Source organism: Carcharodon carcharias, chromosome 14, assembly GCF_017639515.1.
Source record: "Carcharodon carcharias isolate sCarCar2 chromosome 14, sCarCar2.pri, whole genome shotgun sequence".
Taxonomy (NCBI): Eukaryota; Metazoa; Chordata; class Chondrichthyes; order Lamniformes; family Lamnidae; genus Carcharodon; species Carcharodon carcharias.
In genome coordinates this window covers 42,562,597-42,579,016 of record NC_054480.1, presented here as the reverse complement: position 1 = coordinate 42,579,016, position 16,420 = coordinate 42,562,597, and the positions used below count along the sequence as shown (strand labels likewise).

The 16,420-nt window shown below is 44.0% G+C and overlaps 1 pseudogene; it reads right to left on the bottom strand.

The window, feature by feature from the left end:
• The window catches only part of LOC121287525, a 40,474-nt pseudogene extending 28,803 nt beyond the window's left edge, over window positions 1-11,671 (bottom strand).
• Between the last annotated feature and the right edge of the window lie 4,749 nt (window positions 11,672-16,420).

The window sequence follows — 16,420 nt, the reverse complement described above, 5'->3', positions numbered from 1 at the left end:
AACTGAAGTTGGAAGTTGGATGGACAGTCAACCCCACACAAGGACTTGGGTAGTAGTTTTAAACATGATAATGAGGCTATAAGCCTAATTTTAAAGCAGCTTTTGACCTTTTAACTGATGTTGGCTAAGTTTCCTGAGCAGTGAGGAACTCAGCAGTTCCACTGAGGTGAGGACTTGGTGGAATCAGAAGTTAATGTAGAATTAGGTGAATTCCCAGTGGCTTCAGTCTTCCTTTGTTACAGAACAGTTCTTTCTTTTCATCTCTAGTTTCAATATTCACCCAACCTACCTCACCTTCAATCACCATTCCGATCCCCTCACCCACCCCCCCCCCCCACCCCACCATGAGGACCACTCCCTTCAGAACCCAAACTACGCCATACCCCAGGGACTAGAAGCTCCTGACACTGGAATCCCCTTGCTGTGCCCCTCCCCAACATCCCCCAACACAGATTGCTCATAACTGCGTTCCTGCCCGACTGAAGGCCTTGTTGCCAATCAAGCTGGGCCTCTGGGCAGGGAAACAATCACAGAAACCACCAACTGCACAGGATGTGGGAGAATCTCAAATGGCACATTTTCCCTGGCTTTTCTAACTGACATGCCCCTTTCAGGACAAGTCAATGAAAACTCTACACTTGATGTCAATTCACACACACACACAAAGTTGATACTTGGGTCAGATACCAGAGGACATTGTGTGCATGTGGAATTATGAAGCCTTCAAGAGATACTGGAGGTGAGGAGAAAACTTTAAGCAAAAAAATCAGAAGCTAGTTTATTCCCATTGTTAGATATGAATAGATCCTGTGTTGCTATTGAAGGAGCAAAGACATTTCCACATGTCATCAACAGCAATTTAAAAAAAAATTCATTCATGGGATGTGGACGTTGCTGGCCAGACCAAAATTTATTGCCCATCCCCAATTGCCCTTGAGAAGGTGGTGGTGAACTGTCTTCTTGAACCACTGTAGCACATGCGGTGTAGGTACACCTATGGTGCTTTTAGGGAGAGAGTTCCAGGATTTGACCCAGTGACAGTGAATAAACGGCGATATATTTCCAAGACAGGATGGCGAATGGCTTACAAGGGAACTTCTAGGTGGTGGTATTCCCATATGTCTGCTGCCCTTGTGTTTCTAGGTGGTAGCGGTTGTGGGTTTGGAAGGTGCTGGCTAAGGAGGCTTGGTGAGTTCCCACAGTACACCATGTAGATGGTGCATACCACTGCCACTGTGCATTGGGGGTGGAAGAAATGATTATTTGTGTATGGGGTGCCAATTAAGCAGATTGCTTTGTCCTGGATGGTATCAAGCTTGTTGAGTGTTGTTGGAGCTGCACTCGTCCAGGCAAGTAGAGAGTATTCCATCACACTCCTGAGTTGTGCCTTGTAGATGGTGGACAGGCTTTGGGGAGTCAGGAGATGAGTTGAGGTGGAAAATGAGGACAGAGTGGAGGCAGGGATGGTGATTTTGTGCATTGGGATGTTCTGTCTGTGTACCAGTGTCTTGACTCCCAATACTCTGGGCAGGATTTTCCTCTCGGTGATTTGGGGGCGGGGCTTGTTCGCCGAGGGGAAAATGACGCAGGATGACGTTGGGAGGAATCCCCGACGTCATCCCCGTCCCTTTAAATTTTTAGGAAGGTGGGCGGACATTGAAATCAGCTGTCCACCTGCTGACCTGTCATTGGCCAATTGAGGCCATTGACAGGCTCATAAAGATTATTAAAGACCTGTCCATCCAAGCTTAAGGCTGGCGGGCAGGCTCCAGATTATTCATGAAACTTCATCCACTGGTGGGATGAAGTTTCATGTCCGTTTTTTAAACATTTAATACATTTTATGTGTTTATTATTAACATGTTCCATCTCGTGTGACATTGTAACATGAGGGGGACATGTTAATAATTTCAATATTTATCTATTTTTAGACTTTACTTACCTGTCACGAATCTCCCTGAGACAGAACTTTGCTTCAGGGAGCAGTGCACTCTTCCAAGCGCATGCACAAAAGAGCGCACTTTGACAGATGGGGAATCCCTCCCACCTGCCCGACTGGGGGCATGCGCTTCCTGTCGGGCAGGCCACTGGGCGGACCTTAATTGGCCCACCCACTCAAAATGGCGGCCGGCCCTGTTTCGGTGGCGGGGGTCGGCTGTCCGCCTGCTGCCGAGCTGGTGGGGCCCGCACACCATCCGAGGGCAAAATTCTGCCCTCTGTTTTTGGGATGAATTATTTTCAGCAGCCTTCTGTTGATAGTGAGGCCCAGCAAAATGCATTATCCCATTGTTCTTTGACTGAATAAATAGAATAAATAATTGCTTCAAGGAGGTTATTTGAAAAGAAGAAAGTGGAAAGTGAGAATGCGCACAGAGGCAGACTGGAGGTTTGGAATTATGTGAAGGAAACAAATAGTTTTCAAAACAACGTGAAGAAACCTTCAGATGTGGACATCTAACATCCCATTATTATCTGGTGGTCATCACTGACTTGTGAATTGGGCCGATTAAGCCAGTGTGGAGCAGATACCTGTTACTTTACCATAAATAGGACTTACTAAAATCATCAAATAACACGAGCAATCATTCCTGTTTTATGGTAATATGGAGTAGTGGATAGGGGCATGTGACCTGGTTGCCATGGGGGCGAGGGGACAATATTGAATCTTATTGCAAGTAAGGTGGAGACTTTAACACCTGAACACAAATGGGAAGGCAGCTGTGCTTGCTGCTTGCAGACATACAGACTCTCAGAGACAGTCAATCCAAGTGAATTGGGGAAGACCCCAAGAGTAAAGGGGATTTTGTTTAAAAGGACACTGGAAGATTCACCCTCTTGAATCAATCACCCAATACCACCCAACAATAGTAACTAAAATTTTATGGTCAGTTGCTGTTTGTCCGAGCTTTCCGTGCGCCAATCCATTGATTTGTGTGCCTACATATAATAGAGGCTACACACTTCAAAAATAATTAATTGACTGTGAAGAATATTGGGGCTCTAGAGGACACAAAAGGTGTTATGTAAATGCAATTTTTTCCCTTAATCAGAACATACCTTAGTTAGTTCCTTTTGCCACTTGTTATTATAAAGACAAAGCTTTATGGATACTACAACAGTTAATACCCTTGTTAAACTACACACCTTGGTAATTCTACTGTACAATTTATGGTCAGAAAACAAGAAATCTATACATGAAGAACAAATGAAGCATTTTGGAGATGCCAAAAGCATCTTAAACCAGGAAAAGTATTTTACATTTCTGCTAAATAGTGAATGTCTAGCTGCAATTCAATGTTGCAGAGTTGTGGAAGTATACGGCTACAATCTACTCAGCCTGACCATATAAAAAATACTAAAGCTAATAGCTATTGCCTTTGAAATTGAAAAAGAATCATTTTCCATTGCCTTATTTAAAAATACATGGGCCAGTAATACTGACATTTATGCTGGCCCATTTCCGCAATGTAGTGTTTCATGATTCCTCAGATTTCCACCATTCCTATCAAAATTAAAATGAAAATCCCATGAAATTTCAACCCTTGTGCAGTTTAGTATCTTGATATATGCATTTGGCTATCATTTTAAATGTAATTTACTCTGTTAGCTGATTTCTTGGTTTGCAGGTAATAAATAATACATGTGGATATATAAAAATAATTTCAAAGGAATTGTCATTCCTAAAAAGCATTTCCAGACACTTATCTGTTTAAGTGTCAGTCTACTCAATTTGGCCAATTGTTAGCTTGACACCTTGCTTAGGTAGAAGACAGATATGCTGCAGGATGTCTTGTGCTCTATTCTAAGGGGTAGCAGTATTTGTACATATATTGTTTTGAAACCCTCTTTTCTGGGAATGAAAGAAAAAAATTGCAGTCATGTTTTAGAAGAGAGGGGGTGCAAGATTCTTTGTCCATTTGGCAGGCAGCTCAGTAAGAAGCAGCCTGATATGGGCTTGGTATTTAACAGTCTTTGTCCATTTGAGCAGTCATTTTGAAGCCTTCAGGGAATGAGCAGACCAAGAGATTTCATTATTGATCTGCAGAGAACAGTCACATAAGGTACCTTGTTTCAAGGTTCAGCTTTACACTGAGTACTAGCTTGACAAAGCACCTCTGTTGTTTCCAATATCCCTAAAGTATATAATTATGGTAAATTTATTGCTTATTCTTGTTCATTTACTCATTTACTGTTCTAAGAGCTTATAGTCTAAACCATGGACTGATATTTATTCTTCTATTTATCCTTCTATTTATACATAACGTCAACAGGATTTCTGTAAACCTTCTACCAGAGTTACAGCTGCTAGACAGAAAAAACCCTGAGAAACTTCCCAGCTAAAATGTTAATAAGCAGCCATCTTCTGCTATGAAAGCCTGTTCTTCATGAAGCACTGGTTCTCAGACACATTGAGGGAGTTGATCCCCTGCCTGTAGATCCTGTGTCAGGGGTCTCTCCATCTTCTAGCTGGATCTCAGTGGTCGTCCTCTCTGTCCTGTGAAGTGCCATGTGGCTGAAGAGAAGGCAGCTTGTGCAGTTGGTGCTGCTGTTCCTCTTTCTCTTCATCAGAGATCCAAGGTAGAGTCGCATTAAATGCTCTCATGCTCCAGTGAAGGCTGACAGCAGGGAAGTGCAGATCAAGGTGCGTGAAGCAAAAGACAGGTGAATTGATTTCCGAGTTGGAAATCACCTATCAAACAGTGAGAGCACTCTCCCAGAAGAAATGCTGCGAGTAGTACCCTTTCACCTAGGCATGGCTGCAGCTATTCCATTTCACTTTGAAAGCTTCTTAGCCTTCAGTTTCACTGAATCTCCTGATTCATCCTGGCAAGTTGCAGGTAGATTGAGAAACCCATGAGCTGGCTGTTAAAGCCAGGATGCTAGGTTAAATCCTAGATAATTGCTTCTTCGAATATTTTAACTGCTTACCTGACAGCTTCACAGGTGTTCCCCGCATACATGCAAACCTGTTCAGGTTAAAAGTGAATGGGAAAATGTTGTGTTCCTGACCCAAGGCCACTTTTGGGGTCTTGCACTTGAACCTACTCTACCTTAGCGGTTAAAATTCTGACCTTGGGTCCCCACTGTTTACAGAATGATTTTTGTGTATTCTATAGAGAATGCAGATACAAAGTAGTGACTTAATGCCAGTGCCATTTCTTTATCCCCCCTCTGCCAGTAGGGGGCCAGATTTACTTTTGCTAATTCTTTCCTTTTATATACCTATAGAAATTTTTATTACGTGTTTTTGTGTCTGCTAGTTTACATTTACATTCTATTTCCTTTCTCTTTTTTCAGTTGCTTGCCAACCTTTGGTGGATTCCAAATGCCTCCCGACCCTCAGGCTTAATATTTTTTGGAACATTATAACCCACTTTCTTAAATCTTACAGCAGACAGGATTTTTACTGCATTTGGCTGGCTGTGGTGGACGGCCTGGGAGCAGTTGTCCGCGTTCGGGCACCAACTGGGGTTTCGCGCTGGCTGGCCAATTAACGACTCGCCAGCATGAATTGTGCACAGCAATGCTGGATGCCGCCAGCCTGGGAGCGGGAGGAGGGTGAGGGTGAGGGTTTGCGCATGCGCGCCGGTGCACACACTGAAAGCTTTCTGAAGGCACAGAGCTGTCGCAGGAAGCTGAAGATTTTGAAAAACATAAATAAAGAATTTAAAAATGTTAAAACCATGCCCCCTAATGTGACGCTGTCACATGAGCAGGGACATGTTATAAATGAGATTTCAACGCTTTTAATTTAAATTTAATTCCTGTTGGAAACCCTATCCCGCCCATGGATGAGGTTTCATAAAAAATCCAAAGGCCACTTGGCCTTTTTGTCTGCTCACCAACCAAATGGTTGGATGGGCAGTGAAAAATCAGATTTAATTAGTCGACGAAAGGCCTTAATAGGCCTCTTAATTGTCGACTGACACCTCCCGCTGAGCGAAATACCACGATAGCGCACAATGATGTCGGGACACTCGTTCAATGTCATTGCGCGCTATTTTACTTTTGTTCAGCTTGGGTGCACACCCGCCTGACGAGAGAACATTTCTGCCCATGTTCTTTAACTTCTCTTTATTAGCCTTGGACCATTTTTCACATAGGATTCTTATTCTTTAAAGGAATGTATATCATTGCAAATTATGAATTAATTCTTTGTATGTTTCCTACTCCTTATTGTCATGGGGCTAAGACCTCACCCTATATTTTTAAAGAAGTAAGTATATATATTATCCTGGCTAATCTACAAAATTATTGTTTTGTACAAAACTGGACAAAAGCTTTAAAATGACTGAAGCCAGGATCAGCTATGACTCACACAAAAGGAATTTCTGGCCTTCAGAACAGCAGCAACCTTGTTATCTCTAAAGATGCACTAAGGCCCATTGAGGCTGCTGAGATCAAATCCCAAGAAGTTGTACAAAATCCATTTACATTTCTAAGGCCAGGCTCTGGCCAATGAAGATGATCCATCTGAAGGACTAAGGACTCCAAAACTTCTATTGAACTTATTAATGGGTAAAATATTTACCATCTCAAGAACCAGATCAGGAATATATGTTCTTTGGCCAAACCAAGGGGAAGAAGTGGAAGTTATGTCACATGACACTCTACCTCACCACCACCATCCCCCTCAACACTCCCTCCCCAAGCTGCTAGAACCTGTAATATTGCCTTGGGAAGCTGAAAGAGGCAGTCTGCCATTTTCTATCAACCAAACAGCAGCAGGACTAGAGCTCTGTCCAAATTTAGATTTCACTGTTTCTGTGAGAACTTCTGTACCAGCGCCTCTGAGGCTATTTCATCCCTGTGGGCCCATCTAATCGTGGAGATCATTTCTACTGGAAAAGTCTATTATCCAGTATCAGTCTTCGGACTCCGAAAGAGTACACCATTGAACTTTTATTCTCAATTCTGAACATACATGAAACAATAATTCTTATTTTGTCTGTGGTCTTTGCCTCATATCTCTTTCTTTCCCTTATCCCTCTTTGATTGTATGAATGTACCGAGGGTTACATATTGACACCCCTGCTCACATTTTGAGTGTTTGTAAAATAACGTAACCCTCTGATTTTACCCTATCTCAAGTTTGTTGTAGGGTTATTAATAGAGGATTGGATCACTCCAGAACTGAAGGGTTGTGGAAAATACTCCAATACTTTATAAAGGGGGAAATTGAAAATCAAAAACACCTTTTTACAGACAGGTGGTGAGAGGAGAAATCAGGGCTGTTCAAGTTGATATCCCATAATATTATCTACTGTCATATCTTTTAGCCCAATCTACCAACTCACCGCTCATATCAATTTAGTTTGCTTTATTCAGATTTAAGATACCAGTTTGTTCTTAACTAAATTATTCTCAAGCTCAACATAAAATTCTATTATATTATGGCCACTTTCCCTAGAGGTTCCTTTACCTCAATGTTACTAATTAACCCTTTCTCATTGCACGCTACGAACTAAAAATAAGCTGTTCCCTAATTGATTCCTCAACACACCGATAAGAAAGTTATCTTGCACAAGATTCCATGAACGCATTCTCCATACAATTACTGCAAACTTGGTTTGCCTTGACTATATGAAAATTAAAGTCCCCTATGATTACTGCATTACCTTTGTTATATGCATCTCTAATTTCTTGCTATATGGCCTACCTGACACTTCAAATACTGGTCCTCTGCTGACGGTGAAGTTGGTGTTGCTCTACCAAGTGAAGGTTCAGCAATGCTACATTCATCAGACAACCATGCTGTGAGTGATGTGTCCTGTTTCACAGGCCACTGCCATGTACTAATTATCTCCCCTTGCTTCCGGAGACATATCTTGGAAACAGCCAACAGTCCATGACCCAAGGCCTCCAGTCAAGCCCTGAAGACATCTTAGAAGAGGAATCTGAAGATACCCTCCTTGAAGTCCCGTCACAGTGATCACCTACACCCTCCACCAGCGCAGAGACACACACCTTGGTGGGACCTAGCTTTAGTATAGCCTTGGGATCACAATCTGGTGAGCACATCACACTGTCTGATCCACAGCAGGCAGCAGCAGGGCCTTCCCTGCTGTCTGGCACTCAGAGGATAGCTGGAGGCCATACATTTGCTGAGTCCGAGGCAGATGACAAGCCTCTGGACTCAGTCACGTCACAGTTGCTGGAGCTGCAAAGACAAGCTCAGGAGCATGAGAAAGGCTGTCCGCTGCACTCTTCAGATTGAAAGGCACAATGGAGATTTCAGGCTGAGGAGATAGCTCCAGCATGCCAGCGCACTGAGGTCAACACTGGTAGGATGGCAGCCACCATGGACATCTTGGACCAGGACACCACTCCTGCACTGCTGCGCGGGCTCAACTCAATCGCTGATGCCATAGTTGCCCTCCAAGAGTGTGTACGCGAGAGCGGTGCTGGGCAGCTCGATCCCACTCCAGCTACCCCTTCTCTGCAATGAGTCAGCCAGGGGCCCCTGAGCACTCATAGGGAGGAGGATCAGCAGGTGGACACCCAGGATCCATCCATCCAGGTGACTTGGGAAGCGTGCATCCCATCCGAATCCTCTTTTCCTGTGGCCTCAGCAGCTCCAGCTCCACAGGCCGATGAAGGTGTCACTACCACACAGCAGGACACTGAAAGCAGGCTGGGGCCCTCCAAGTCTTAGCCGTCCAGAGGACGCCCACCTAGGTCATCACAGACAGGGTGTCACAGTCAGCAGGCTGCTTCCACTTCTTCTGTGGATGTCTGGGGAGCACCAAGATGTAGTGCAGGGTTAGGAAAATTAAGAAGAATTAATTGCACTGTCTGGGCATGGGTGTTAATCACTTATACTTTGGGTTCACTATTGTCAATAAACTCCCAATGATGTCTTCCTCTTCTGATGAGGAGTCAGATGTGAAACCTTCCTGTGCAAAATAAAGGCAAAATATATGTGTTTTGTGCAGCCTTCAGACCAAAGTGATGTTCCGGCCTCACCGTGCCTTATTTTTTAGTCATTCACAGGATGTAGGCTTTGCTGGCTGGCCAGCATTTATTTCCAATCCTTAGTTGCCCTTGAGAAGGTGGCAGTGAGGTGCCTTCTTAAACTGCTGCAGTCCATGTGGTGTAGGTACACCCACAGTGCTGTTAGGAAGGGAGTTCCAGGATTTTGTTCCAGCGACAGTGATGGAATAGTGATATATTTCCAAGTCGGGATGGTGAATGACTTGGAGGGGAGTTTCAAGGCCTGAACATATTAGTGACACCAAAGTGATGGTCTGGCCTCACACTCCCTGGACACATTACTGATGCCTTCACCTTGATGGTGCTCATTTTTGCTGCCAGAATGTCGGGGCAGGTGTCAGGGAATTCCGTCATTCTCTCTGTGTACCCTCAGCACCTTTAAGGTGGGGCTGGCCCCCACCTCTTCAGCATCTGTGACCGGTGACATTGGGCTCCTGAAGGGCTGAAGGTGGCCAAAGGGTCAGATGCTTCTTAAGTTTCATGCCTGCATCTCTATGATATGGCCCTGACCACAGAGCATAAGCAAGTTTCCCTCGGCCAGACAGGAGTCAGACATTCTCAGAGGCTATGTGAAGATTTATGGAGTGTCCTCACTGCATTTCATCATCTTCCTCCTGTAATTGAGTGACTACTATGGCCTCCACTGCATCACCATGACTGGTGCATTCCCAAAGAGGGTATTTGTGCTGCCATAAACCAGACTGGAGTGAAACATTCACAGATGCAGTGTGAGGATCTATGGGGTCACACGTTGTTATCATCCTCCACAAATATAGCAGTTATGAGGGCCTCCCAAGCATGTCTGCCTTGTCTAGCCAGTGCAAGGGCCTCATTCCTGCCATCGTCGCCTTCGAAGATTTCCTCACCCTCATCCCCGTCAGCGTCCTCCTCATTGGAGGAGATGTGCAGCTCTTCCGTCTCCTCCTCAGCCAGCTCATCTCCCTGTTGCAGCGCCAGGATGTCAAGAGTGCAGCAGATGACGACGACCATGGCAGCCTCTGCGGACTGTATTGCAGGGCTCCACCAGACCTGCCCAGTCACCAGAACTTCATCTTCAGCATCCCACTGGTCTGCTCCCCTAAGTTGCGAGCTGCAACATAAACCTCATTACACCGTCACTCTGCTGCACAGCTATCATCAGCCACATCCTCTGTGGGTAGCCCTTGTCCCTGAGGAGCCATCCCTGCAGCTTCTGTGGACCCTGGAAGACATCAGGGACCTGTGACCGACTAAGAATGTAGGCGTCATGCACACTCCCTGGAAACCGTGCGCACACCCGCAGGATGCATTTCTGGTGGTCAAACATCAGCTGCACATTCAGCTAGTGGAACACCTTGCAGATGATGTAGTCCACCGCGTCTTGTGATGGAGATCTGACCGCCACATGAGTGCAGTCGATCGCACCCTGCACCTGTGGGAAACCTGAGATCTGGGTGAATCCAATCGCTCTTACATCTTGGCTGTCCTGACCCTGGGCAAAATGTGCAAAGTTGTGTGCCCTCACAAAGATGCCATCCATGCCCTCATGGATGCATTTGTGGGTGGAAGCTTGTGAGATCCCCCAGAGATCACCTGTGGAGTCCTGAAATTGAGTGCTGCAGTCACTTTCAATGGCAGGGCTGCCCTTAATATCACCCCCACCAACATTCCTCAAGCTTGAAGTCCAACAGGCGACCCTGGCGAGTGCTGCGCAATGTTAATTTGTATTCACCTCTGAGGTCCCCTCAAAGTGCAGCTCACCAAGTGCACGCCTTTTATGTGCTATTGTGAAACATATCGGTGTGCTTTCCCACCGATGTGGACTGACAATCCAGCGTAGCGGGCAGGCCTAATAATGAAACGCAGATGTATTACAATGAGGTTCTTGATGTCTGATGGCGGAAAACACAGCTGCCATTGGCAGGCTGAGCGGACGATCTTGAACTGGTTTCATGCCGTCATTAAACTGATCGCACCATATTGCCCACTCACGCCACCGAACATGTCCGATGTCAACGGGCACGGAAAATTCCGGCCCATGTCTCTGTAATGTGCATTAGATCATATGACCATTAATTTGTATATGTGGTATTAATTCATCTATAATACTTTTAGCTTTACCATTTTTTCTACTTTTCCCTGATTTTTCTTCAAAGCTGAAGGCAATATACTTGTGAGAAGAGTGGATTGCATATCAGCATTTGTTCATTCAGAATCATCATTTTTATTCAGCGCTGCTCCCCCAGTTGATTTGAAACCTTTTAATTTGTAGAATTGAAGCCAAAATGTTTCAGTGGAGCTTAAAGGGATCTAGATTCACAGGAGGATTTTCATGCAGCTGTAGATTGCTGTATTCATTATTCTGATAAAACCCATAAATTCTTAATCTTGGTAAGTGCAGATTATTAAAATGACAGCTACTCCAACTGCATCTGCATCTAGGATAAGGGAAGGATTTTTTGCATCAGCCTGAAAGGCAAGCATATGTCTTCCAGCAACAACAGGTCCTACATGTACAGTGTCTAAGACTTGGTCATATTTTTCACTTTCCGTTGAACCAACATAAATGTTTTTTTCCATTCCAAATCCTTAGACACAAATTTGATACAGTCAAAGGTGGTCGCATGAAAAAGGTGAAAAAAATTGAAAGACAGCAATGGGTTGTCACCAACAAATTGTTCAGCTGCATCTCCACCATGGCTCCTACATGTTTCTTTTTTTCATACATATATATATAAATATGTTACATTTTTCAATATGAAAATTGTAAAGGAAAGGAAAGAGTGAATGGTACTTATTAAGGAAAAAAATCAATGTGATAGAAAGGGAACTAGTCAAGGCAAACTGGAAAGAAAATAGATAGCAAACAAGAAAATGTACACAAAGAGATTTCCCTTGATTCCCACTGATTTTTGTCAGCACTCCTTGATGCCACATCAGTTAAATGCTGCCTTGATGTCAAGGGTCATCACTCTCAATTATAATTTGTAGACTATATTTATGAATGTGTTCAAGGTTGTAGCACAATTCTAATGTTCAGCAGAATGTAAATATGTAAGTTTATCTGGCTTTTCTCTCATAATCATAGGATCATAGAATGTTCATGACACAGAAAGTGCTATACTTGGCACTGGCTGTACCCCCCCCCAGGAGAATCATCATCCTCACCAGCATTTGGAACTGAATGCAAGTTGGAGGTGGGAGATGCACTCGGGGGCTTCTGCACTATGTGCCTGGTTTTCCTTGACTGTCGAGGTGTCACCCATTCTCTCTTTCCCTGCTTACTCTTAAGCTTCAGGCTGACTGCATCCATAAATGTGTTATCCACAAAACTCTCAGCCTCACATTGGCCATACTTAAGACTAAAACTAACATTTACCAACTATTCACCAGTCACTCCTTCTTGTGCTGACATCAGTTTAGTATTTCTATCTCTTTCTCTGAGCCTCACACTCCTTTATCTCTGGGCTCTCTGATTTGCCAATTAATTGATCAGATGCTAAAAATACTGGACACAAAAAATAATGAAAGCTAACCCTGAAATATGTCCGTTCATGGTAAAACCCCAGGCTAAAGGTGCGCCAGGGCCAAGACTGGCTCCTCCAGAGTCACTCTACTGCTCCTCATCAGCTGTGTCCACTGGCTGCTGTGCAAGGGTCACTATGTTGAGTGTGTTGGGGTTGAGGACCGCTGTCCTCGAGTAACTGACTGATGAAATCCTCGAGCTGGCCGCCAACACAGCCCAAGACAACAAGAAAGACTGTATCATCCCCCGCCACCTGCAGCTTGCCATCGGCAACAATGGGGAGCTCAATAAGCTGCTGGGAGGAGTCACCATAGCCCAAGGTGGTGTTCTGCCCAACAGTCAGACTGTGCTACTGCCCAAGAAAACGAGACATCCCAGCAAGGTATATGCCTGAAGGGGCGAGTTGAGAAAAAGATCAAAATGTGAAATATAGAGATTTAACCTAGAAAATTGTCTTTCAAGTCTTGAGTTCCAATTCTCCTCTTTATGAACTGATTGTGAGATCACTCTGACATCACCTTTTTGGTAACTCATGTGTTTAATTTGCTCCACTCTCTTTCCTTTACACCCAACATCCAAACTTGAGGCACATTTTTAGAATATACAAATAACACACTGTCAGCTACTGCTCAGCTCTCATTTTATTCAAGCAACATTGCAATAGATGCCATATCCTCTGGTTCATTCTGTCCTACATGGAAGTCTATTTAATCAGGAACTGTATGTCTCTTCAGTAACTTAATTTCATTGAAACCTACAAAATCCTGAAGGGGTTTGATAGGGTAGATGCTGAGAGATTCTTTCTACTGGTCGGGGATCTAAAACATGGGGGCACAGTCTCAGGTTAAGGGGCCAATCATTTAAGACAGAGATGAGGAGAAATTACTTCATTTAAAGGGTTGTGAATCTTTGGAATTCTCTATGCCAGAGGGTTGTGGATGCTCCATTGTTGAATACATTTAAGGCTGAGATAGACAAATTTTTGGTCTCTCAGGGAATTAAAGAATATGGGGAACGGGCAAGGGAAAATGGAGCTGAAGCCCAAGATCAGCCATGATCGTATTGAATGGCAGAGCAGGCTTGATGGGCTGTGTGATCTACTCATGTTCTTATTTCTTGTATTCTTGTGTTCAATTAGCATTTCTTCTTGAACATTTTGCCTCACATTTTCTTCTTTCCTTCCCATGTAATAAACAAGGGCATTGACATAATGTGATATGTTAATTAACACGCTAATAAATGCTGCTAATCAGGACTTAATGTTAGCACTCAGGTAACAGGACTGAGGCTTGCACAATCCACTGAACATCATTACCTCTTCAAATAACTCTAATTTCTGCCTCCAGTGAAGAGAATTATTTTTTCTTTAGGATACTGACTTGCCTCTTATCTTTGCTGCTCATACACATACACTTTTAAATGAGTTAAATATGGTAAAATGTTCTATCATGAATTGCAGCCAGACATTTAGTCTGTCAAGTATGAACTGTATCAGAATCCATATGAATATTTATGAACAATCTGTTATAAATCAATGATAACACTTACTTTTAGTGAAAATAGTGTCATTCTGCATCATGTAAAGAATTGCAATCTAAAGCAAAAATAGTTTGACCAAATGATCATTAACTGAATATGGTTATATGAAGTCACAATTTTGACAGCTTACTAAACTATAGTCAATGCCTCATTAAATGAAAATAGATGATACACGGCCAACAGTATAGAATTTCAAAGTATTCCAGAATGATTCAATTACTGAATTGTTAAACAACATGAGCATGTGTTATAATTGTGTTTAGATCAATAAGGAATATTATCCAAATTCCACAATTGTTTATTGGGTAGTTTGTTTTTAGTTTAAAAGCATTCAATCCATAGTTTTTTGATTTGCTGGTAATATCACTTTAACATTTCAGTTACACATTGGTTTATGTGGAGATGGGCTGGTTTTTGACATTACTGAGAGGTATGGTGAGATTTCAAGCACATCTTTATAAACTGTAGCTATGATTGAATACCAATGCTTCACTATTGTAATATTAACTGGATACTATTTGACCATTCCATAGGTCGTGGCTAGCAACTAGGAACTTTGTGATATTCTAGTGCATTCAATAGACAAAGGCTTACTTACTAAAAAAAATCACATTGCATCTGCTCATTCTTCCTACACTCTTCACAAATGATTTCCAAAAATTCCTCCAATAGACGGAAATCAACATTTCCCCTGCCACCTTCACCCCAATCCCCAAAAATGAACACAGATACAGAAATGAACTCAGAATTTGGTGTACACTTCTGAAGACCTGTAAACAGAACTGGAGCCCATAGGATTAAAGATTAGCTGCGTGGATATGGGATTTGCTAAGGGATGGAAAGCAGAGTAGTGGTGAACAGGCGGGGAATCTAATGGAATTTTATTCTTTATTGCAAGGCAAAATGAATACAAAAGTAGAGAGGTTATGCTTCAATTATATAGGTCATTGGTGAGACCACATCTGGAGTACAGTATCGGTCTCCTTATTTAAGGAAGGATGGGAAATGTGTTGGAGGCATTTTAGAGAAGGTTAACTAAACTAATCCGTCATCCGATGCCTCAACAAGAAACTTTTTCTCTTTCTCTCAAGTGCTAAGGAACGCAAGCTCCAACAACTCATCGACACCAACACCCATCTAGGACCCCCCACCCCTGCCCGTCCCTCCGTCCCCACCCCATCTTCCAATCCCAACCCCAGCCGTGTATTCACTATACCCCCTGACCTTCCCCTCTCCGATGCTGAACGTTCAGTGCTCAGCAAAGGACTTAGTTTCATACCCTTACGCCCTCACCTCAATGAATTTCGGGCTCGGCATGATGCTGAACTCTTCTTCTGCCGTCTTCGTCTCCGGGCTCACTTCTTTGGGCAGGAGTCCTCTCCCAGTTCAACGGATCCTTTTACCCATCTCCAATATTCTCCCTCCACCTGGACCCCTCCCTCTGGATTCTTACCTTCTCTTGATCTTTTCATTGAGAACTGTTGGCGCGACATTAGTCGTCTCAATTTCTCTGCTCCTCTCACCCATTCTAACCTGTCTCTCTCTGAACTTACTGCACTCCATTCTCTCAGGTCCAACCCTGACATTGTCATCAAACCCGCTGACAAGGGTGGTGCTGTTGTTGTCTGGCGCACTGACCTCTACCTCGTGGAGGCTGAGCGTCAACTCGCAGACACTTCCTCCTACCTCTCCCTGGACCATGACCCCACCACTGAACATCAAGCCATTGTTTCCAGGACTGTCACTGACCTCATCTCCTCTGGGGATCTTCCTCCCACAGCTTCCAACCTGATAGTCGCCCAACCTCGGATGGCTTGCTTCTATCTGCTACCCAAAATCCACAAACAGAACTGCCCCGGTAGACCGATCGTCTCAGCTTGCTCCTGCCCCACAGAACTCATTTCTCGTTATCTTGACTCTCTTCTCTCTTCCCTTGTCCAGTCCCTTCCCACCTACATCCGCGATTCCTCTGACACCTTACGTCACATCAACAATTTCCAGTTCCCTGGCCCCAACCGCTTCCTCTTCACCATGGACGTTTAATCCCTCTACACCTCCATCCCCCACCAGGATGGTCTGAGGGCCCTTAGCTTCTTTCTCGAACAGAGGCCCGAACAATCCCCATCCACCACTACTCTCCTCCGTCTGGCTGAACTTGTTCTCACACTGAACAATTTCTCCTTCAACTCCTCTCACTTCCTCCAAATAAAAGGTGTGGCTATGGGTACCTGCATGGGCCCCAGCTATGCCTGTCTCTTTATGGGGTATGTGGAACAGTCCTTGTTCCAGTCCTACTCCGGCCCCCTTCCACAACTCTTTCTCCGGTACATCGATGATTACTTCGGTGCCGCTTCATGCTCTCTTCGGGACTTGGAAAAATTT